Raw genomic sequence first — 25,315 nt, 5'->3', positions numbered from 1 at the left:
AAACACATTTTAACTCTCCAGTAGAGAGAGGTTATCAGCACATGATGTTAAAAAGGTATCCTTTTCTAAAGGAAGAGCAAACCCCTATCTGTTATCTATGATCTACTGTCTATGCTCCATCATATATTACCTTTTTGCCTTATAATGTACTTACAACTGTGTCATGGAGGATACTAAAAATGCTACATATAATATTATATATTAGTACAGGAGAGGAAGTAAGGAAGAACCCCTCATGAGTTGCTTAAGAATTTCCTTTTCTTTTATTTCCCAGCCTAAGTTCTTTGAATTTATTCTGGACTAAAACACTTCCAGCTTATTTGTTCCAATAAAAACAACTCAGGTCTTGGTAGTACTGGAAAACAGTGGGAGATTTTAGGTTAAGGAACTAGCAGATAACCTAGAGTGACTAAAAATGCTACTGAGATTTGTGGAATCACATTTTAAAAAGAGAGGGTTTTATTTTTTCCTCTAGACAGACTTTAATAGATTTGGTATCAGTGGGAAGCATGTGCTATCTCTCCAACTGTCTAAGTCATTACACAGAGCTATTAAGATGCTAAATATTTCAGCATTTGGAGAAAAGAAGTTGAGCTGTTTATTTTCATTGTAAAAAGTCATCAGGAAGAAAGGGATGTGAGGTATCACTTACCATCTTGGCTGAGATGGCTAACAGATGGCCCAGCGTAGGAAATGTGAAAAACACACTGAATTACTCACTCTGGCTGAAGAAGGAAGCTTTCATAAAAGCAAGACACTGATCCTGGACTTTGCTCTGTCATGGCCTTATCCTCCATCCTCACTCCTTCATAAAATCATTGCAACTCCTGTGGTAATCAAAATCAATGTGCTTACTCCTGAAATTCTGTATTTCTTATACAGCTTTCTTACTGCACCAGAGATTAGGTATGATGGTTTAGCTTTGAGGGAAATGTTGAGTGTTCTATTCCTGCATAATGAACTGCCACAAAATAATCTCAGTGCTGGATCTCACCTTGTTGCCTTGATGGAGGCACAGAAAAGAAAACAGGTGTTGGGACTCTGGTGCTGGACTACTGTCCAAAAGACAGATGTTGAAATGCCAGATATTTCTTCTGATTTTGTGGTTCTGGCAAGCCAGGTAATTCCTCTGTATTTTAGTCATTCATGTACTAAGTAGAAATCTGTTTTAGTGTTCTTCTGTGAGGATGGAGACCATCTCTCTTCCAAATTCAGATGCCCTAAATTTCATCCACATCCCTTCACCCATCTGTTCTGTGTTCCCTGCTGTCAAGTGATGCCAAGCCCATGGGATGCATCAGACTCTGGTGGAGGTAAAGCTGTAGTGAGCAGAATGCCTCACACAGTGGATTTATAAATACATCTTAAGCTGCTACTCATCTACTTCACTGCAAGCACAAAATTGAGTGTCAGTTTTACACAGCTGTTTTGCATCTATATATATGTAGATATATATATATTTGGGCACAGATGAAACGTGAAATCTGCTCAGAAAGATGTCATTTTCTCCTCACAATGCTCTATGCAGGAAAAAAAATAGATATATATTGGTTTGCATCAAGCACGATCCTTTCCCAAAAACTTAAGATCCTGGCTGTATTTTCTTGAGTTGCCCTCTGTTTCCTCAGTTTCCTTCCTGTAACAATCACACAAATTTTTCTGTCAGTGTAATTAAACTAAGTTAGTGGTCAGCACTTTCTTTTCAGTTCTTCTGCAAGCTTCAAAATGAGCAGTTTGTCAAAATGAGGAGAAATTCATATCCAGGTGGCAGAGGAAGCCAAGCCTTAACTTTTCATGTATATCTAAATGGGCATTCAAGCAGTGACATGGAAATCTGTAAAGCAGCTATTAATGATCTGGTGCCATTAACAAATGCTCATTTGGATGGTAAGTGACCCGAGACAAAGAGGAAATGCAATTTTGGCTGCCAATACAATAAAAAATTACTGCTATTAATGTTATATAGGAGTCATGATCAATTATACCTTTTATTTGCTCAATTCAGCTACACTGTAACCAATTAAATCTTTGTTTTGAATAAAGAGTGTAGTGGGTTTTACAAAACTGCCTTATGTACAGTTCCTTGAACTTATGCTATTAACATCACCTTGGTTACTGGAGTGATGGAGCTTATTCCTGACATGTTGTTTTTAGCTTTTGCCTTATTAGCCCAGTTTTCCAAAACACTTTTACCAGGAGAGGAAGTATCTCTCTTCTGGACATTAAATTAAACTCAGTTCACATCACACAACACAATCACTTTAGCCAGTGACTAGAACATAACCTGATTCTGCCATCTTACTTTATGTTGAGTAACAACTTATTCCATAAATAGTAATCTAACATCATATATATATAGTTACAACTATCTTTTACGATTTTTTATGATTTTTTTTTTATTATTTAACAGCTATTAACCAAAATGTTTAAGCTCATTATTCTATACAGTAAAGAAATTTGTAGAAAATTATCCATTTCCTCAAATTTCTTTGAGTCTTAAAGAAAGGTGACCACAGAGAAAGATATTATCTTTATCACAATATTCACAATTATCTCAAACCTCATTGTTTTTTGGACACCAGTGTTAGGACAGATCCTGCCCACTGGACAACCCCCTTGTTCCCCCTTGAATCAGCTGAAAACACTGTGTCAAGAAGACAAAGTATATTTGGTTCCAAGTTTAAACAAGAAAAAGTTTACAAATAACATTTAATTCTCAGCCCCAATCTGTTCTTCAGATCTCACTAACAGAATTAAAAGAAGAGTCTGATTTTTAGCAAAAATTTAATTCTTTATTTCTAGATTTTTTTGGAACTGTGCTGGTCCAAATCCTTATGCTTTTCAATCACATACAAAGAGATGGATATTTTATTGTGTCTTTTTCAGTAGCAAATCATTTTACACCTACAGCCAAAAGAATAAAGGGAGATGTTGACTGTAGTTAGAAAATAATTTATAAAGACTAGGGTAGGGGATGGGCAGCTGAGGAGCAGGCAGTGGAGTGGAGTGTGTTGAGGGAATTGAGAAGGATGGCTGAAAATAGAGGGATTCAGAAGGAGGAAAGTGGGACTGGAGATGGGAGGACAGTGAGCATGGGAAAACCAGCAAAGCAGCTTAATCACAGGCTTTGAAGCAAGATACAGAGTTGAGGCTGAGTGGATCTGCAAGCAAATCAGAGAACCCTTCCCTCCCATGGTCTTCTCTACTTGAACTTTGGAAGGAATGAGCAGTTTGAATCATGGGTGAGTGCAGAGAAAGCCTGAGAAGGTCACAAAACTAAGACCAGGTCTCCTTGAAGGCTTGTCCTTGAAGGTCCCTCCAACTTGATGAGAATGCAAAAGGTGATGTAGCTCTCTGCTTTTCCCTGACATGATCCACCAGCTAACATTGAATGTACAAAGGCTTCAAATGGGAAAACTTTTAATTCCTGCCCCACACAGGCTGAGGACACCAAGAAGAAATAACAGTTCTGTGTCACCTGCACACCCAGCAGGCTCAGCAGGCTTTGGACCAAACCTTTGAGAGGAGCCACTCTTACCCTTGCTGTCATCAACTAGCCAAGAGTCAGTGCCTTCTCACCTCTCCCTTTTTTACTAGGCACTTCCCTATAAACATTTTATTCAAGTTCTATTCCTGCAAGGACCCCAGACTCCAGCACTTGAGGAGATTGACAGCTGAATGTCTCACTAGAGTCCCAGTTTGAAAAATGCTTAGCCATAGCCAAAAGTCTGTACATTCACAGGTACTCTCACTGGAATATATTTCCATCTACAGTATTATTCCCACACATCTTTGTCATGGTTTCTATGGATTGGGAGTCAGCCACTCAAAAATAAAATTATCTACTAAAAATATTTTCCTACCCTGTGACTCCTTCTAAGTAAGCACAATCTAAGAGAGTAAAAGCTACATTTTGTTCCTGAGTTCAATTTGATTTTCAGTACTCACCACTAATGAAATATCTAGAAGTGATTTATTGGAACATAGCAGCTATATTTAAGCAGCAGCCAAAATAATTGCATTTAATTAAAATTAAGGTCAAGGAAACACAACAGACTAATGTGACACTTCAGACATCAGCATGGAATAGGTGCTTTGTTGGTTAGTTATCAATTAGGTACAGTAAACACAGTAAACGTGTTCAGCAGGAAATTCTCAGTGTAATCATTTCAGGCAAGCAAATAAAGGCTGTGCTGGAATTTTTTTTTCACTTTTTCTGGATTTAAAATTGTCCTGCACTCTGTGCTGTTCTTTCTATCCTTAATCTACTTCAGTGATTTATTATTTTTCCTTGAGGACAAAGTATTCTGCCAGAAGCTCTCACTGGAGAGCTAGAGAAATGTGAAATTGTGGGGGAAGGGTTTTGTTTTTATTGTGTTGTTTCATCTCTTCACCTTGAAATCACAAAAAGTCTTCTCATCACAAGCCTTAGGCTAATTGGACTGTGATGGGTATTTGAGAATCTTCTACATGGCTGCACACCAGCAAGCTTGGAAAAAGGGTTTACTATGAAAGGTTTAGTTGTTTAGTCCTTTGAGTAGCAAAGATTGCACAACTGTGATTTTCTTTGTGTTTGTTCTCATCATAAGCCATTGCTTACAAAGGTATCTTTAGAATTGGGCACTTTCACTCTGTATATTTATTTAACTAGACAAATACCTTAAGGCTTGATGTCAGTTTTTTCCTAAACTCCTTGATGATCAGAAGGAAAGGGTACTGTATGAATAAATACTGCTCTGGGTGTCCCCTGACAATGGGGATTCACTCATGTCCAAAATTTCTTCGAGTTCCTTGCATCTGAAGCCAAGATGGTGATCTGGCAGTGCTGTAAATGGCTGTGAACCTGACCTTCAGGTTCCCTGGATGCTTTGTTTCCCATGACTCAAAACAAAGCAAACAAAGCCCTGCCAAATACATCCTTTTTTTTTTTTTTTTATCCCACTCATAAAAAGAAGTGTGGAAATAATAAGAAATATGTTCCCTGCAGCCTCTGCCCATGAGGCAGGGCCAGCAAGCACGCCCACATCAGCCAGCAGAGCACACTGAGAGAGCCTCAGGCTCACAGTGCCTGCTCTGGGTGCAGCCACACGGAACAGCACACATGCTGGGCAGGAATAGTAGCTGATCTGACAACACCATTGCTTCTGCTCAGTTAAAACCTGCCCCCAGCTCACCAATTTCCACTGCAGCTTCCAGCCCAGATACAAGAGTGCTCATCCAGCACACGTGAGAGGTGCTGTTCTGGGGGTCTCCATGCAGCCATCAGTCACATACACAGCCCCAGCATAGTGCTGGGGCCTCCTGGGGCTCCACACTCTAAACAGCAGCGTGGAAATTTCTCTCTGAAGCCTTAGACTTTTAGGAACTCTGCATGAGGTTTTGCAGATAAACACAAATTGAAAACCAAAGCTTAGCAGAAGAGGACAGGGAAAAGGATTTAGTACATTCAAAGGGACAACACATTATTTGGGGCCATGCTAGACCTGATCTGAATACAAATCAGAAAGCATTAGCATAGAAGCTGGGGCTACAGAAAGCCTAGCTGAAGTGCAACAGAGTCATTGCTAAGTATGTAGAGACTGTGGGGTGGGAAGTCAGCAGTAAAGCAGGGAAAGGATGAAGTGGAAATCACCCTAACTGGGATGCTTCTGTGTTGGTGACTTTATAGCTCTTCCTGTGAGAAAAAGGTACTAAAGGACCCAAAGGCCTTCTGAAAAACTGTAGCCCTTACTTACCAGTGGTAAAGCGATCACAACTTGAATACCTTCCTTGCCTTTGCTTATTCTGATCAAGGCAAAACATCATGATGAAATAAATTCCAGCCCATTGATAAAATTACTCCAAGCTTCAGCTAGAACAGGGTTATGATCTTTTACTTTCTTCTGAACATAGAAACAAGACGGTCATGTCTGCAGGCTGGACTTTGTTCCTTCAGACTACTTTGGGTGCTTCCATGTAGCTCTCAAAAAGTCAAAAGAAGGCAGCAACTAAGAGATGCAAGTGCACCTTATGCTGAGCCTGGTGGTGTTTGGATTAGGTATCTGTCCTTTCAGCAGACCCTCTTTATTCACTCCTCCAAGCCATCATTCACATTCATTTTTGTGGCAAAAACTCTTTGTGATTCTCAAATGTCTAAGAAAATAAAGACAGATCAGAGAGTCTGGAAGGGATCTCTAGGGATTATCTGACCCAACCCTTCTCAAAGCACATCCAGTTTCAGTGTAACACCAGGTTTTCCAGGCATGTGTCCACCCGGGTGCTGGGGTTGTATAGCCTGGAGAAAAGGAGACTCAGGGGTGACCTTATCACTCTTTACAGCTCCCTGAAAGGTGCCTGTAGTCAGGTGGGGCTTGGTCTCTTTCTGCAGGCAGCAGCTGGCAGAACCAGAGGGCACAGTCTCCAGCTGCATCAAGGGAAATATAGGTTGGATGTTAGGAAAAAGTTTTTCACTCAAAGTGTGATAAAGTACTGAAATGGTCTGCCTGGGGAGGTGTGGAGTCACCACCCCTGGATGTGTTTTAAAAAAGGCTGGATGAGGCACTTGGTGCCATGGTTTAGTTGAGGTGTTAGGACATGGGTTGGACTCCATGATCTTGAAAGTCTCTTCCAACCTAGTGATTCTGCTAATCCTGTGAGTTCTGTGCATCCTGTGAATTATGTGACTGAGTTTTACAAACCCTCTAAGACTGTGGGTAAGCTGAATGCTAAACAGTTGTTTATTAAATCTTGAAATACAAGAGGTATTTGCTGAAACTAGTTTTGAAAACATCAGTGTAAAACAGTCAAAAGAAAGTACTTCTACACACAGCAGGTAGTGAATTTGTAAACTTTGCTGCCACAGGAATCTGAGGAGGCAGCATCAGCAGGATTACAAAGTGATCAGATAAATTCATGAACAGAAGATGCTAAAAAGAAGATGCTGGGCAGGGATGTAGGCACTGCTGCTGTTCCAGCAGTGTGTACTTGTAGCTGCTGGGAAAGACAAGGAGGCATGGGAAAGCAGTGGGGCTTTCATGCTGTCCCTGAATGGCCTCTCCTCTGGTCACTGTAGGAAGCAGATGGACCTCTGGCCACTTCTTGTTCTCTTGCTCTCTGAGCCCTGTGGGAGGTTACTGAGCTGACACTAATTAAATGAGAGACACGGGGACAGTAACTGATGTTCTCTTACGTGAGAGATCGATCTTGCCATGCTGAGAATCATCAGAAGGTACAAAAAACCGTATCCAAAATTGATCACCATAGATGTTACACCAGAAAACCATAAGGTCCAGCTCAGGAGAGGATTTACTGCTAATGATTTCCATGGGCTGCAGGAGGCTGACAGCCCTGCAGGATGTGGTCCTAGAGGTAGGGATGGTAAATCAAGCATAAACAATTGTCCATCATCTCCAAAAAACAAATAGAAACCAGTAGCACAAGAATTGAAGGCTGACTGAAACAGATAAGAATATTAAGCCATTTAAGCACATTTGAATGTGCAAACATTAAGGGGTTTAACATAGACTCGTTTGATAACATATTTGATAACACATCTTACTTAGGTGTGCTTCCCTTTTATTTTCTGTTGTCAAACAGTTCAAAACTGTTTTTTTTAAAATCAAAATCATTAAAATGTGGGGCATAGTATTACAAATTGTGGGTTTAAAAAAATTAAAATTCCCTTTTAAAAAAAAAGAGCTCAACAAATTTGCTAGGTTACCTGTAAACAAAAAAAAAAAAAACTCTTTTCCTTTTCATTTATTTTTTGCTGTTAAAGCAATTTCTTATTCTTTGAATAGGTAGTCATGGGAGCTTAACCTTCATTTGCAAAGTTCAGACACTTTAGGATGTAGGCAATATATATATAAAAAGAGAGAATTGAAATAGCAAAAAGTCCATGTAGGATAGAAGAATCTGAAAGTTTCCTCTTCACTAGTTATTCCTACAGAAATAAACACAAACAACTTATTTCTTAGGCAGGTCTAAACAAGTTGTGCTCAGTAAGTAAAATCTCAGAATGTTCTAGAAGAGCAAATGTTCCTCTAATAACAATACACAGCTCCACCTCCATGGTCTATAGCTCAGGTAAAAAGCTTTTTATAAAGGACAATGCCAAAATACATCAAGAACCAGCATGAAGGTGAAAGAAAATAAGTTGGAGTTTCCCCTCTGAGAAAGACAATGGATAAGGAATTATAAAAATGTAATTTTTCTGAGTGTACTTTGGCATTAAGATAATGAATACAATTCAGTGGGGTTATAAAATAACTTACTGGAAACAAAACTATGTTTTGTGGAGGTCTGGAGTAACCTAGAAACTTGACAGTAATAAAACTGAAGAATTGAATTTCCTGGTCTAGGAGCTCCTAGAAAAATTGTGCTTTCTGTTATAGTTTCAACTACTTCCTAAACATGAAAAAGACCGTGCTTTTTTGCTAGCTCAAATATACCTGGGAAAATGTTTTGGCCTTCATTATAAAAAAAAGTAAGCTCCAAACAAGGTTGCTATGCTTGGAAGGATAAGGATATTTAATACAACTGTATCTAGATTTCATTCATTCCTTTCCAGGTACTATGATAAAAGTAAAGTAGATCACAGCAATTATGTTAGAAACTGTTAAGAAATTACTGATTTATGCTGTAGGAAGTGGCCACTGTTTGGCATTTCAGCTCACCCTGAAATGAAAAAAGGTTCACCTAAGCTGCCTATTTAGATTCTAATTTGTGCTGAACACTGCAGAAGTGGTTTTAAGTCCCTCATTTAGCCAAAGCCAGCTGAGAAAAGGCTTGAGAAATACTAAATGAGCAGCTTGAAATTACATAAACATAAATAAAGAATTAGAATTAAAAAGAAGGTGGAATTAGAACCCATAAGAAAGAAATGTGAAAACACCACAAAGTCCCATTTCTCCAGGGAAGATGGGGTGCCCTGTCAGAGCTTCAATTCCAACAGAGCTTTGCAACCATCAATTACACACTGCTGTGCCAAGCCCTTAGTACTGTCTTATCTGTTGACTAAACACCCTTCTTAAAATAAAATGAGCCATCAGTTTGAGAAATTTCCCTAGTTATAGCTGTGTCAGCCTGCTTAAGCTGACCTTTAGAGAATTCACATGAGAATAAAGGACATCTTATTATTCAACGAGCGTTTTTGTGAGCCAGGAGCTGCCAGTCTTAGACAAAAGCACAAGATTTCCTCCTAAGAGAACCTCTGTGGATTTGCAATGAGAAGTTTATAATCTGACATCTGAAAATAGCTGGGGGAAAAATTAATCCCTGGCATAATTTCATTTTGTACAATCAGGCAAAATTTGGCCCATTTGAGTGTTTCTGTGGGGCAGTGCAGGACAGGGATGCACGGGTGTGGGCTATGCACGGTGGAGAAACTAATTTGGTAAAAGGAAGGGAAGATGGTGGGGCTTGGGGGGTGTATTTGTTGTGGATACATAGGCCAAATAGTCTCAAAATATGGGGCTTGATGGAAATGTTTGTGATATAAAAACAACAACTTTTGTGTATTGCAACAACTTTTATTCTGCAATTTCAAATTAGTTTTCCAAGCTTATGTGCTGAGTCATGATAGCTGGTTGCATGGGGAAAATTAACATTTCCATCTATTCCCACTTTGCATAAAACTCTCATGCTCTGGGCTTTGGGAGGAGAATTTGGGGTTCCAGGTTCCCACTATAGCACTTGACTAGAGCATGGTAGGAGGCAAAAATGGTAAAAAAAAAAAAAAAAAATGGCCACATTGAGTAAGGATTGTCTGTCACCAGAGAACTTTTAAAAAAAAAATTATATCTTCATGCAAAGTGCCCTCCTGAAAAACTAACTGTCTTACTAAAAGTATAAGGACATCTCTTGGCCCATTTGATTTTCTTTCTCTAGTTGGAAAAAAAAAAAAGTCTCATTGGACTGATTATGACTAATGCAAGTGAACCCTGGAATGATGACAAAGGCATAATGGGAAGTGATTGAAGAACATTCAAGCATTGCATCTTGAATAAGCACCAACTTGATTTAGAATGCATAGTGAAGGGAAGGCAAATGGGAAGGAGGAGGAGAAAATTGGGAAGATAGCTTTCCCATGGACTGTGTTTCCAACCCCAATTTTCTCTGACGTTTGTTAAACCAATATAAGCAAATTTTTAAGCTACTTGTCATTTTCAGACCCTTGGTATGAAAAGGGGTTAACTGACACTTGACACTGTTAATTTTCTAGTTTTTCCTAAACTAGAATTCTGTAGAACAGGAAGAGGAAAACAAGGTAATTATAGCATTATTCCATTATTTCAGTATCTATACTTAAGCATGTACAGTACAACAGCATTCTTTTAATGGGCAGAGGAACTCACTCTACATTATTATTATAATGAGTAGTAATGGATAGTGATAAGACTATGGGAGTCTTCTCTCTGCACAGTGCCATTACAGGCATGAGTGCATAAATGGGTTTTGATTGAGATAGTCCCGAGTAAATCACAACTGAATCTTTTCCATTTGAAAAAGCTTCAGAGTTTTGTTTTTTTTATCTTCAACCCATTATTTTGCAGTTTCTTATACTTCATACTTTCCACAGGGTCACTGCATCCTTTGGGCATCCCTCTGCTCTGGCATTGGATCCTACAGAGGCTGCAGGTGGATCTCTTCTCCTTCAGCAGGGGCACAGCACCTCACCATGGGCTGCACCAGGGGAATCTCAGCTCTGGTGCCTGGAGCACCTCCTGCCCCTCCTTCTGCATGACCTTGGGGTCTGCAGGGCTGCTCCTCTCACATGTTCTCACTCCTTTCTTTTCTGCATTTTCATAGGTTTTTCTCTTTTCTCATTTTAAATCTGTGATCCCTGAGCCACTACCACTGGTGCTGATGGGCTCAGCCTAAGCCAGCAGTGGGTCTCCCAGAGCATCAGCTTTGTTGGACACAAGGGAAGTTTCTGGCAATTTCTCACAAAAGTCACGCCTGTAGTTTTGTTGCTACCAAAATCTTGCCACTCAAACCTAATACAGTGTCAGAAACTGTTTGAAGGATTGTCAAATGTGCAGTAGAAGATAGAAAGGAATGAGCAGAATTTGGTCTGCCTTCACACTTCAGCTTCACGGGTGTCCTATTTACTAATATGAAAATACATGCCATTACCAAAGAAGACAATGCTCTGGAAAACTTTGTCATTAAATACCCAGCACAGGAAAGTAGCTCATTCTCAGCTGCAGGTTTGAGGTGACTTACATCTCTTGAAATCAGTGCTTTGGGAAGAGGTGTATCTGGATAGAGACTGAATCACAGGACAAAAGTCAAAGTGAACAGAAGAGGCTGGTTGCAGACACGGGGTGATGAACTCAAAGGAAAGAAGAAAACCCTGTTTGCTTCCTGGAAATGTTACATGAGACAGATGCTTTGCCATATGGTATGTTGCCCACCTTATCCAGAGGTATACTTGTATGTAGGCATCCATGTGGCATAGAAAGCAGATTCATACTTTCCAGATAGTGGGAGATTCCTTCCTCATTTACATCTGTTATCCTAAAGAGGCAGATTAAAGGTTCATCAGCAGAGAAAATAGTGGGATAAACACAAAGCACAAGAGTCCCAAGGTGAAACTGACTCCTGTGCCTGAATCAAAGCTGTCCATTTGTGCAGCATACAGCACAGAAGTGCCCTTCATTGACAGCTCTTGCCCTCCTTGTTACTGAGGTAAGGCACTGATGGTCTCTTCACATGAATCAGGAATAACACAAAGCACAGACCAGAAAGCCAGACATCCTCTAGGCTTGGCAGTTTCAGTAAACTCAACTTAGGAAAAATAGAATGAGGACTTGAGAGCAAGAAAAAGTGTAAAAAACCCTCAAAGCTCAGAAAATCTACCAGTGCACTGATGCTGTTCAAGCACAGTTCAGCATGTCTTCCAGCTTTAGGTCTGCTTTGAATGAGGATTGAAACTGTGATAGTTTCTACTTCTAATGATACATTCACTTAAATACAAAGGTTTCATCAGCAGAATCACATCTCTGAAGGTGATGAGTCAGCTGAAAGTTGCAATTCAAACTCCACTGCTATTTCAGATGTAATTCAAACACAGTCGGATGATTCTAAAAAGAAGAAAGAGACATTGATGAGCTGATTAATAGATTTCTTGGGATATCTGTGCACTCAAAAGCAGACTTTCTGAAAAATTTAGGGCACAATCCATCTAACCAAATGTGTAAGTCAGTAATATATTGAGATCTAGCCCAGACACCTAGATTTCCTTCATAGTCAGAAAAGAGAAATAAGCTCCTTTAAGTCACTATCACCTCGCTGAAACAGATATTGAAAGCAGGTGGTCAAACAACAGCAATTTCTTCTGGAATGACTCCATCATTAGTGACTAAAATTAAGCAGCACCATTCTTGCCCTTTCTAACCAAATACCTAGAACAAGTGAATGGTAATTGATCTTCTGAGGTTTTCTGGTCACTGAAGCTGAGGATCACCAGGTGCTCTGCTCTGAAATTCTGCCCTTGTCTAAAATGTGCCTGTCCATGGGGATCTCCCATGGACAGCCCCCAGGTTCAGAGGGACAATTGCTGTGGCAGGACAGTAAAGTCTTTGTCCCACAAAATGCACCATCTTGAGTACTATCCATGGGTACACTATTTACTGGTTAAATTAATTTGAACACCAGCCCAGATAACTAATAGATAACTAACCTAGTGATGTACTGGGCACTGTGGTTTTGTGCCAATGGGATCTAGTTTCCCTAGAAAGCTTTTCTCAAAACCCATCATAATGTATTGCTTCCTGGGGCAACTCTGAGATGGGAGTGAGGGAAAGGATGCAGTTTTTATTTATAAAGAGAAACATAGTAAAAGTATTTAAAAACTCAGGAGTTTGTCCAATTCCACCCTATGTTGAAAAAGAATAGTAATGTTAGTGGGGATTGCAATACCATATGCAAACATTGTGAAGAGGAGGAGACTACCAATTGTTACCCATTCAGATCTGAGACCTGGCAAACCTTGCTTGCCAGGCAACAGTGTAGTCTGACAAGCAAAAATAGCACTTACTCTTTTGATGTAACTTTATCAAAGCATAAAAAAACTCTCCTTTTTCCCTCTCATTTTCCTATCCTCTCTTGTTCTTCCTATCACCTTGAGCACATTCCCCTAAAGCCATTAAGTTCTATCTAAGGCAGCACAGTACCTAGATGGAATTAGTGTCACTGAATGCATGGAACTGACCTGGTAAGCAAGATATTTTTCAAAATGTCATTTCTTTTTTTTTGGGGGGTGAGGAGAATAGAAGTAATGCTGTCTTTCTTATGTCTTTTCTTGTGCTCTCTAGATAAGATATCCATTCTTTTTATAACATCTGCTTACATGATTTCTACATGTTTTTCTGCATATAATAAAATATTCTAATAGAGGTCCTTCAATAGCTTTATTAAAATAAATGAGGATGGGCATGTTCCTGAAAACTTGTGGAATAATTTAAAAAGGGTTGTTTGGAGGCGTGCTTAACATCTGAAATTCCCTCATATTGCCATGCAAAAGTCGACTGATTATTTCTGAGTGATGTGTGCTGTGCTGTTAGTCTAATTGCCAGCAGTGGCACTGCTCAGCCATAAAGAAGTTCACTGCATCAACAAAATTTAATTGGGGCACCTCAATATACTGGCATTTTCTTGCAGAGCTAGTTAAAATGAATACAGAAACTGCTCTGCACAAGGATTGAAGCGTGCATTCTTCACTTGAACCAGAGAAATTCACAGAAAAAATTAATTTTGCAACAGCATGCTGTGATTCTGCTTCCTGTTCTTCACTCCAGCAATTATTAGCTGAACGCACACACACAATAAAAAGTCTCATTTACTCTATCACATGACACTTTGGAATTCTTTAGCTGATCAGGCTTACTCTCATGCAAAAATTTTAGACAAGAAAAGAAAAGCAGCAACAAATAAAAGGGGCAGAGGGATTGTGTAGCCATTTTACTCAAATTTTGTTTCATTTTGTACCAGAATTAGTCAGTCTGGTACTGATAATGACATTTGTATTAACATACTGTTTTTCCTAATGGGCAGAAGTGCTTATAAAAAAAAAAATAGTAATAAATAGTAATTTTATACTAAATCTTAAAACCCCAGCCATAACAAGCACTAAGCTTGTTATGTTTTTATTACTCACATCCTCCTTGGCTGGCAGATTCATTAAGATCAGGAAGAAGTCTAAAATATCCACTGACATTAAAGTGACAGATAGGCATAAAAGAGTAGCACTGAAGAGGGAGAAAATTTAATTCTTTCTCTGTGAGTCTTTGGGAGAAAACGAGTTCACCAGCCTAAATGAGTAATAGGGCAGGTTTCAGAAGTGGTGTATGAAAGCATTTGTTGTAATGCTGAACTTTACCTTCTCTCATTAAGTTGATTCATTGTGTAGGTAACAAGGGAAAAGCTGGCAACTGCTGACTGCTGTGCAAGCCTCCACACTGAGCACATCCATCATTCAAAACTTTGAAATCCAAGCCTGATGGTCACACTTCTTTTGATGCAGCAAAGGTTGGTTTTCTGGACCTGTGAGTGCACATTGCTGGCTCGTGTCCAGTTTTTCATCCATGAGTAACCCCAAACCCTTCTTCCCAGAGCTGTTCTCAGTGTGTTCCTCACCCAGTCTTTACTGGTTCTGGTGATTGCACCAGGTGCAAGGTCCTGTGTCTGGGTGAGCACAATCACCCCTATCAGTGCAGACTGAGCCATGAATGGATTGAGAGAAGATCCGTGAAGGGACAGCCCCACACATATCATTCTATACAATGGAAATATTCTCTTGGGCTTCAAGACTCTCAAGTACTCAAAAAGAGCATCCTTATCTAAAAACTGTCCCAAATGGAGTGCAAATCAAGCCTTAAATCTGCTTGGTGTAACTATTTCTCAGAGGGACTTATTCCAGAAATGGCTCCTTGGCACTGATTAATCAAAAGTAGAGGTGATGTCTTTTTGTTGAGTGTGATGCTTTGAGGGTCAGGGGACTATTGATTGTTCTGATTAATACACTGCACTCCCACATCTGGGAAATGGCAACTGAAATTGGAAGGCCTCTTTTCTGCCCTGCTTTCATGGGTACAATTCCCCTCTGGAATCAGTGTCTCAAAGAAAAAAGAGAATTAATGGCTCCAGGCATAAGTGAAGGTCAGAGTGCAAGGCACAGAGGGCAAATCATTGGCCACTGTAAATCATGGTCACTCTCTTAACTCACTGGATCTATTACATTTTAGTCAGGGATTTGACCCTGAGAGTAATCTGTATTTTTCCCTCATATCTATTGTTTCCTTATATGATTTTGATGACTACTATTTTTTACAGTCTGAGCTATTCAAAATGGATTACAGCCAGTGTTTCATTAATTTCTAAGATTCACAAGTATTTTGAGAAAAAAAGGTTGATATTTTTTATGCCTTTAATCTTTTCATGATTTCTTGGTATGTCTTCCCTACTGCTCAAAGAATATCTCTGGTCTAGAAAGATGCTGGGAACCTAAAAGGAAGATGTGACTATATAAATGTGAGTATATATATAATTTCATATTGAAATGTGGAGGACATTCAGTATCCTGAAGATTTGCACTTCATTTATTTATTCCTATTGGGTATTTCTTTTGCTTCTTTTTTTTTTTTTTTCTGTATTTACTCCCCTTTCTCAAAAAAAAACCAAACATAAAAAAACATACCATATATGCCCTAAGAAATTTAATATTCACCTGAATTCCACTATTTCAACAATTTCTCTACCAAAAATCCTGCTTTTTTTCTCTTTGTGCCATGGTTTAACCTCAGACAGCAACTAAGTACCACAGCTGCTTATTCATTTCACTGCTACAGTGGGATGGGGGAAAGAAACAGAGAAAGGTAAAACCCATGAGCTGAGATAAGAAAAGTTTATTAATTTAATAATAACAGCTACAGGAAAAAGAGAAGGATGAATAAAACCCAAGAAACACAAAAAAACCCACAATGCAATTATTCACCAGTCTCTGACCTATACCCAGCCCATGCCCTAAGCAGTGATCAGCTCTTCCAGGCAGCTCCCCCCAGTTTATTCACAGAGGGTGATGCTCTGTGATATGGAATATCCCTCTGGCCGGTTCAAGTCAGCTGCCCCCACCATTCTCCCTCTCTCTACTTCTTGTGCACCTGCTCAGTGATACTGAAAATTCTTGACTTAGGGTAAGCACTGCTCAGCAAGAGCCAGCACATCAGTTTGTTGCCAACATTATTCTCATTCCAAGTCAAAACATAGTTCAATGCCTGTTACTAGGGAAGAAAATTAACTCTGTTCCAGTCAAAACCAGGACAATTCTACGTCTCAGATGAAAAGCAATCTTTAATATTTCTCCAAAGAGAAAAACTCTCCAAGGAACAAAAACTTCTAAAGAAATATACCTAAATAAGGTAGAGGGGTTTGGGTTTTGGGGTTATTTTTAATTTTTTTTTGCTGTTGTTTCTTTGATTACTTGTAGATTTTATAAGTATGATCTCACTTATATATCCTAAGCCTGAACTTACAGTGTAAGCACAAAGTAAATTTATTTGATATGCTCATCCCAAATTTTCAGCATCAGAAAACTGAGATGATTCAGAAATAATTTAATCACTAATTGAGCTGACTTTTGATAATTAGAGACTCACTTCTGGAGTTAGTTAACTTTTTAATAGATGCTAGTGCTGTCTTCTAACATAAAGATTAGAGGAAGCTTCCGTTAGATAATTCTTAGAAACAAATCCAAATTCTGCCAGTGCAGTTTTCAAAGGGTTCTGAAAACCCAGTTACTCATCTCCCACAAAAAGACAGCCTATGCTTCCAACTGCCTTTGGAAATCCCAGCAAAAACTCCCCTAGCTTCATTACCCATTACCCTTGTATAAGGAATAGGATAGAGAATGAAATACAAATAGATGTGGATAGGTGAGAATGTAATTTAATAACTACTCAATATCACTGCCCACTGTCTGATACATTGCTGTATAAGATGCTATTGATTTGAGGAAAAAGATTATATGACAGCTGGGAGAAAATGTCTGGCACTGCTCCTCCCAAGATTTATTGTTTCTGATAATGACTAAATACATTTTATGCATGAAAATCTAGCTAGGCTTTTTCCAACTGTCTTAATATTTTCAGCTTCATGGACAAAACCCCTTATAACTTCAGGGATACTTCACATGCAGATAAAATATCTGCATGTACTCAGTCACCCAATGAAGGTTCCCATGAAAGCCAGGCAATAGCAGATAGGAGAGGCTGACAAGGATCCCTTCATGCACTAATTTTCTCATGGTACTTAATATTCTCTTATTTTCTATAACCAGCATAGATGTTTTTGATATTCTCTTTGTATCAGGAATAAATCTCATGTTAAACAAGGCATTAATTATCTGGTATGGCCAGGTAGCAGTAACTTCTGGGCCAGGTATTACTAAAAAAAAATTGCACATCTTCATCTTCATTGTCTTATTTGAGGTTCTTTTTTATCTGCTTTTCCTCTCTATCTTTTATTTTGAGGTTCTGTCTTTATCTAAAAATCATCCTGGGTAACTTCCTGACTCATAACAGCTGAATATGGCATTGCTTCCAGCTCTTTGGGCAATTTTGCAGTAAGCTGGCTTGTGAAAGAGCTTCTAATTTACTATTTTCCCTAAGAAAAATTTCTCTTGGCATGGGCCCATCAGATAGAAGACTACTATTAATTTACCCTTAAATTCCTGCCACCTCTTAGCTGATCTTCTTTTCATCTGTGAAACACAGTTTAAGCATCTTGCATTTAAAAGATACTGAGCTAATGATTTTTCCTGCCACTGCATTGGAATTGAAACATTTAAAAGCATATGTCACTGAATGATCAGATTTCTATTACTAATTTCTACATGCATTAAGTGGATTAGAATAGGTGGAAAGTGTAAAAAGAGGTTAGATTTATCTTCCATCCCCATGATATTCCAGACACCCAAATGGAGCAACACCACTATATACTGAAAGGCAAAACTCTCAACAGTTGTGTTAAAATAACACCTACAATAATTAGGGAAGTGTGCCCACTGCTGGGAAAATACAGATGCCTCAACTCTTGTGCAATGCTTTTCTTTGGAACACATCTTTATCTTTTATATGCTTATATATATCTATGTAAACAGAGCTCTAACTATACATATATATGGAGAGATAGACACAGATTAAGTAGACGGAGAGGAGAGGAGAGGAGAGGAGAGGAGAGGAGAGGAGAGGAGAGGAGAGGAGAGGAGAGGAGAGGAGAGGAGAGGAGAGGAGAGGAGAGGAGAGGAGAGGAGAGGAGAGGAGAGGAGAGGAGAGGAGAGGAGAGGAGAGGAGAGGAGAGGAGAGGAGAGGAGAGGAGAGGAGAGGAGAGGAGAGGAGAGGAGAGGAGAGGAGAGGAGAGGAGAGGAGAGGAGAGGAGAGGAGAGGAGAGGAGAGGAGAGATGTGATAGTCACAGCTCAACAGCTTAATTCAAATTCCTACAAAAACAAAGGAAAAAAAATGTAAGCAACAAGAAGACAATATAATGAGCAGAAAAGCAAAACAATACCTGTTTTTTGTCTGCATACAAGACTCACTCTTGCCATGGCCCCTGCGCCTTCCCCACCTTTTGGTGTCTTTCAAAACCAAAACACATTATTGGTACTTCTTAAACTCAATCCAAACTTTGGCTGAAACACAGTTTTGCTGCTTTTTGAACTGCTTTTTGAGAGACAAAACATGAAGTCACTTAGTTGCTGCCAAACTTTAATACAACACTGATCATTTCAGATCCTGTGTCAAGTATGCTTCCATGCACTAAATGATTCAGTTATTTTTATTGTTTAAGATCCATGCATTTTGAACCTTTCTTCAAGTCAATAGCATCCTCATGAAACTCTCCAGGAATTACTCAAAGTAATTTCCACTAGTCACAAAGTTAAAGGATCTAAGAATCATTATTAATCTGTGCAACCATTTTATAAGGATGATGTTTTCCAGATGATGCATGCTTTGACAGCTCTAACTGGATAATGGTTTTAGCAAACTGAGGGAGATTTCTAATTTTGTATGAATGAAAATCAATATATATTTCTTTGGATTTACTGTATATAACTGTTATAATTCTCACAGCATTTTGTCAGCTACTGCTCTGGATCAATCTGAACAAATTTCTAATGTTAGACGAGCACTGTACTGCTCCCTGGGGAAACTGAGGCAGAATTTTCCTTATCAATATGATTAGGCCAGTGAAAGTTGTGTTTATTTATCTTCCTTGCATATGACATGTATGAGAGCCCAGAATCAGCAGTGATATCAGCTAAGATCAGGCCACTGATACCCTTCTGTCCTGCACTGTGTCAAGAGTGATGCTGGAGCTTGGCAGTTTTGGGAGATGGGGATAGATGTGGTTCTCAGCAGCATCAGATCTGTCAAGTCCAGTTGCCAGAGGTTCTGTAGTCCAAGTGTACAGATGCAGGCACATTATCCACACCTCAAACTCTGCACCATAGTGAAGATGCTCAAGTGATTGCAGCAGACCTAGACAGCCTTTTTCTGTCTGTTTAGAAATATCTGTGACTAAATCATCTCAGTGAGTCATTTAAGCATTCCTTTTATAAAATCTGAGGTGTAATGCTACAGTGTACCTGCTGCTGCTCCAGACACAATTACTGGTCAAACAGAATAATCAGATCTGCAATATGGTTTTAAGTGATTGACTACTGAAAACAGTAGTTTCTGATCTGAAAACAGATCAGCCCAAGATGCTGTGGGGCTCTTGTCATTTGCTCAATGTCTTCCACAAGGACAGGCAGCAAAACTGAGGTTCAAGAGATTTCATTTGCATCTTTGTGTGGCCTCTGGTTCAAACCTCACTGGCTTGAACCCCTCTGGAGCTGTCTCACATTGGCCATAAAGCTTCTGCTTGCCTCCATCCTACTGAAGCTCTTTGGTGCAGAAGAGTTTTAATAGCCTGGGTGAAGGAATTCTAGATTGGAGGGATACCTTAAATAGACCAAAAAAAACCCCAAAAATTTAAAGACTAGACATGCTCTGAGTCTCAGAATCCCATTATCATCTTGAAGCTGTTGCCTACATTTCTCTGTATCTAATACAGTCATCTTAAGTATTCTGCCTCACCTAAGTATGATCTGGGCTGCTGGCACATGACTTCTTTTTCATCAGCCATGTGCCTCATTTAAAACACCTCATTTTCCTTCCTAGTTCAGCCTAGTACTCAAGACATATTTTATACTTCATTTTATCACCTCTTGGAATTTTTCACTCCACCTGTTTTGAGACTGATGGAGATGTCCAAGGCACTTTTACAAAGCTAGAGCATCACAGAAAAACAACTAACTATGCACCCCCAAAATTTTCAGCTCTGTTACTGCATGGTTTTTGGTTTTGTTTTGTTTTTTTTGGAACAAAAATATCTGCATTTTCTTGCTTACACATTAGAGAAGTGGTTATCATTCTCAAGTGGTAAAAAAAGCATTGTATTATGCAAACCACTTGAAATAAGAAATAAAACACTGATGATAAAGGCTCGCTGCTTGAAATCACCTTTTATGTGATTATTTTGCAAATAACTTACCAAATCTGGTGATGCAGCTGTAAAGACTAGGTCAGGTTAACTGCTTTGCTCTCCTCATTGTCCAAAGATTAATTCTTTATTTCCCCATATTGGGAAATAGATTTCAAAACATTGGAGACAGACCTAGCATTATTTTTTTGAGATATCTTTCACCTTAGTCTAAAAAGGAAGGAGAACGTGAAGCAGAATAGATTCACTATTTCCTTAACACAAGAGAGCATATTGGACTGTGGTTATTTTTCAGAGGGGAAACCTTATGAAAATCATTTCAGGGTCATACTATTTCATGGGCCTAGAGGGAATGCTGAGAAGTGAAATCCTTGTCAGTCTTGACAGATAACAGGCTACAAAAATCACATTATACACCCAGTTGTTATCTTTAATTGAGAATCTGATTTACCAAAGGTAGTGAAAAGAAGAAGCAAAACTCAACAATACAACAACAAGCTAATCCCTCAGGTGATACAATTAAATGTTTTGGAAAACAAAAATGCCATCAGTAAATAGGAAACTCATTGATGATAGAGTGATTTGTGTTGTATGTTGAGTTTTGATAGCTTTATCTGCAAAAAATGTTTTCCTCCTGACCAGAATGCCTTGACTATTTGAATATTCTTCTTCCTGCCAATTTGGACATGAGCTGAGAATTGCAGCCATGCTTATTTTGCTTCTCTTTTCTGTGAGAAGTCTTCCCTTGCTTACTTGCACGTTTCATTTTTTATGCATGAGGAAAAGCCACAACATAAACATTGCACTGACAGTTGTACGCTATGTCAAAATTTTTATATATTTTTCTATGATACCATGAATATGCATTTTTTATGTAAATGCATATAGTATCTCTCGAAAGCTTTAGGAGATATACAACAACTACATGTCAGAATATAAATATATATGAAAAAGAACCCTAGAAAATAACTGCTCTTGCAGGTCATACATTCATAGTAATCACTGTGAGAAAATCATAAAAATAACTCTTTTCAATACTTTTAGGCTAAAAGCAGCTCCCTATGTTTAAATTGAGACAAGACACTTCAAATATTTCCATAGTTTTGACCAGAGCAATCTTCTGGAAGTGCTCAGAGGATTTTCAGGGTTGTGCCACACCCACACAGATTTTTTGACCTATCCTCAGTGGATCCCTACTAAGGAATGATGCCAGCAGGTTGGGATTTCCACAGCTTTAAAAAGAGCAGGAAACAAGCCATGAGCAGGCACTGAAGAAGGACTGAAAATGGGTACATTTCTTCTCTCCACATCATTCCCCAAGCAGCTATCTTATTTTCTTTCTCTCTTTTTCTTGGCACCTCTCCATGGAATTACAAAATTGCCCTTTGGCATGTGATCAGACACACCAGAGTGATCTTCATCTTCATGTCCTGACACAGACACAGTTTTTAGAAATGTGCTCAGTGGTTGTGTAACCAATGGAAACTGTTTTTTGTACCAAGGTTGCGACACATTCTGCAAGTAAGAAAACAAAATTACCTTGGGCTGCTAAAATTTCCTCTCTTTTAAAAAATAAAACTTGAAGATGTTAGTGTTCCCTACATTCTAATCCATGACAATTAACCTATACATGGGGTGTATTTCCAGTTGTAAGGTAATGTAGCATTCCTTCAAAGAGGTGTCTAAAACAATCATAGGCTAATGAGATTTTACCAGAACCACCTGCTGGTTGCTTTCAATTAGATAAAATGCCCTGGCTGGAAGTGAGGAAACGTATTTTCATTATTTTCAAAGGAGTTACACAACAGAAAGTGATAAAAAAAAATGAGGAACTAATAGAAGAGTCTGAACTTTCCAGCTCCACTTCCCTCCTCCTCCTCATTTCTATTTGGTGGAAAACAAACAAGCAAATCCAACAAACAAATAAAAATGATGGCAATATTGAGTGTCCAAAGACACTGAGGAAAAACACGGAGAAAGCTTCATGAATACCTGATATTGTCAATTCACTGACACCCCAAGACAAATTCTAAAACCAATTTATTTGAGTCAGATGAAGCATTTTATTTGAGAGTAAATGTTTTCCTTTGCATTTCTTTTGTCATTTTTAAGATGAATTTTTAATTTTTTTTTCAAAGCAAAAGGCTATTTTAAATAATGTAGTTTTTGCATTTCAAACTTTTTACTGAATTCAGATTTCAGAATATCTCTGGGGGGGAAGGATGTGATCAGAAAGAACAGTTTGACAAAACCTGATGTAATAGTCAGAGATACTTTTTAAACATTTGTTTACTCAAGAAACCATGGGCCAAAATGTACTCTGGGACCTGGGCTTTCTAGTATAACATGAGAAATTACTTTGGATGCTTCTGTGCTTAGAAAACTGATATGAATCAGAAGGCAAAGCACCCAGTACAGCCCCCTATGAATGGAGGAAGAGCATGGGGCAGAACATGACAGATTCTTTCTCTTTTATGTTTCTTTTATAGGACTTTCATACTTGCAAGTTCCAGAGAAAAAATTGAAAGAGCACAGAACTAAAGAGTCAAACTAAAGACTGTCTTCACATTTCCTCCCACCTCATATCAGGGTGTAAAGGACATTGACAGCAGAATCTGTGAGGCTGAGATGCTATTTATAGGGGTGTGAGACCTTCAGATCAGTAAAAACCCTTCAAGTTAGATTCTCTCTTCTCATGTAAACGTTTCATTTGCAGTTTTACACCACTGAACTTCTTGAAGCATTGTGAAGGATTTAAAGACCAGTGTATAGCACTGTGGAAGATGCCTCCTGAAAATTGCTTAGGAATCCTTCACAGTCTATGTCTTTCCATGGAGTCTGTGTGTTTGTATACTTCTATTATCTCTGTTAACAACAGCATTTTCAGATAATGTGTCTCTTAAAAAGACTTTCATTGCATTCCACCTGACATCTAAATGCTGATTTTATTTTGTTCATCATGCTGCACAGTTGAAAAAATATTTCTCATTATTCTTGTTCTACATAAACAAGTAATCTTTTAATTAATTAAAATAATAGTCAGTGGATGCCACTCAGTTCTACAGAAGAGGAAGTTTCCTTTCAAAATAAGACAGAAAACACAAATTAAACAACTTCTCCACTGGCTCACATTTGAGATGGGGAAAAAGAAAACAAAGGAAAAGAGCAATGAAAGACCTGCCTTTCAATAAATAAATAAATAAATAAATTTCAGGTTTTGGTTTTTTTTAAGACAAGAAAAACAAATGGAGCACCTTTGTCTCCCTAGGTGTTTGTGGTGAATTACCTTATCTGAAGAAGGTTTTAAGGGCCTTTGGTTCCAGCCAAAAAGCCAAAGAACCTTGCAGGAGGAAGAAGCCTTGTCCCTGTGAGAAGTGGAAAAGTGCTTACAAAAGGATTCTAACCTCAGTCAACCAAAAAAAGGTCAGATCTATCAGTGACTGATAGAAGCTGAATGCACTGTCACACTTCTTGAAGTTTCAACAGCTGTATACCCTGAAGATATTGTTCAAAAAGATGCATTTTGAACTGAGTCATAGGCAGAATACAATTCTAAAATCTTCTGTGGCCCTAAAAAAATAAAAAATCACACTTTAGAGGCTGCTTCTTCCATAACTATGGCTTTAATACAGACAGCTGTGGCAACCAATCCTTGCCTGCAGAGGAGAAAAAGAGAAAAATAATGTGTCACCACATGGATTTCCAAGTTAATTCAAATAAACCAAAGAGATCACCAAAAAACAAAAACTATTTATGCAAAAGCAGGCTGAAAAACAAAAGGTGAATAATCTTGATTTTTCATAAAGTGTCATATGCAAATGAATTTTAAAATTAAGGAAATTAAGCTGTGGGTGAGTTTTGGCTTTCAACATTTAAAGCAAGAAAGGATTAGTTTTAAGTATAAGGCAGTAAGAAACCTTACTTATCATCATTTATGGTTCATCAGTCAGAAAAGGTCAGGTTATGTTCCACAGGGACAAATTTACTCATGGTCACACTAGTATCAGATAAATCCACGGAGAGGACTGGGTGCATTAGAGCTCACTTCCCCTGCTTTGTAGGATCATCATTTCCTTCTTACTCAGCTCAGCTGCACATTACTGACCTTTCCCTCCATCTCCCTTAACTTCCCAGCCTGGCAAGAGGGTTTGGTCAGCAGTGCTCTTTGGGCTCTTTCCACCTTACTGGTGAGCCTGCCCCACAGCAGCAACTTTTGAAATATAATATATATGTGGGTATATACATATACATATATATATATATATACACACACACAGAACCCGCTTCTGAACAAGGGGTTTGCTTTGGGCATAGACTGTTCTTGCAGAAAAACCCTGTATGTTCACATGAAACATCAGTTATTTTTAAAATAGGGCTTTTTCTGGGGAGGGAGAAAACTGTAATTTTTCCCCCTTGCTCATTTTACCCATTCATGCCCACAATATAGTAAGTATAATCAAATTTTATTTCCATTTATGCTATTGCAGCAATGCCTAATCCAAGCTGCAGTCTAGCCCTAAAGAAATAAGAGCAGTATTTGTGGAAGGCTGGCCAATGTGTGTAGCTTTTAGATATCATATTTAAGCTATTCCGACATGAAGTTTTCCTAATGAATCACATTATTGTGGTGTTACCTTCCAGCACTGCCTACCAAGACAGGAGCAGATAGCGTATCCAGAGCTGCTACAGCAGACTGATTGAGAATCATTAGTGAGACAAAAGGGCAGATGACAGACATTAATAGGAGGGAAGGAAAAATTACCTCATGCCATGCCCAGAAGAGTATAATTG

The sequence above is a fragment of the Oenanthe melanoleuca genome, chromosome 1 (genome assembly GCF_029582105.1).
Source record: "Oenanthe melanoleuca isolate GR-GAL-2019-014 chromosome 1, OMel1.0, whole genome shotgun sequence".
Classification (NCBI taxonomy): domain Eukaryota; kingdom Metazoa; phylum Chordata; class Aves; order Passeriformes; family Muscicapidae; genus Oenanthe; species Oenanthe melanoleuca.
This window is presented reverse-complemented; position numbering follows the sequence as displayed.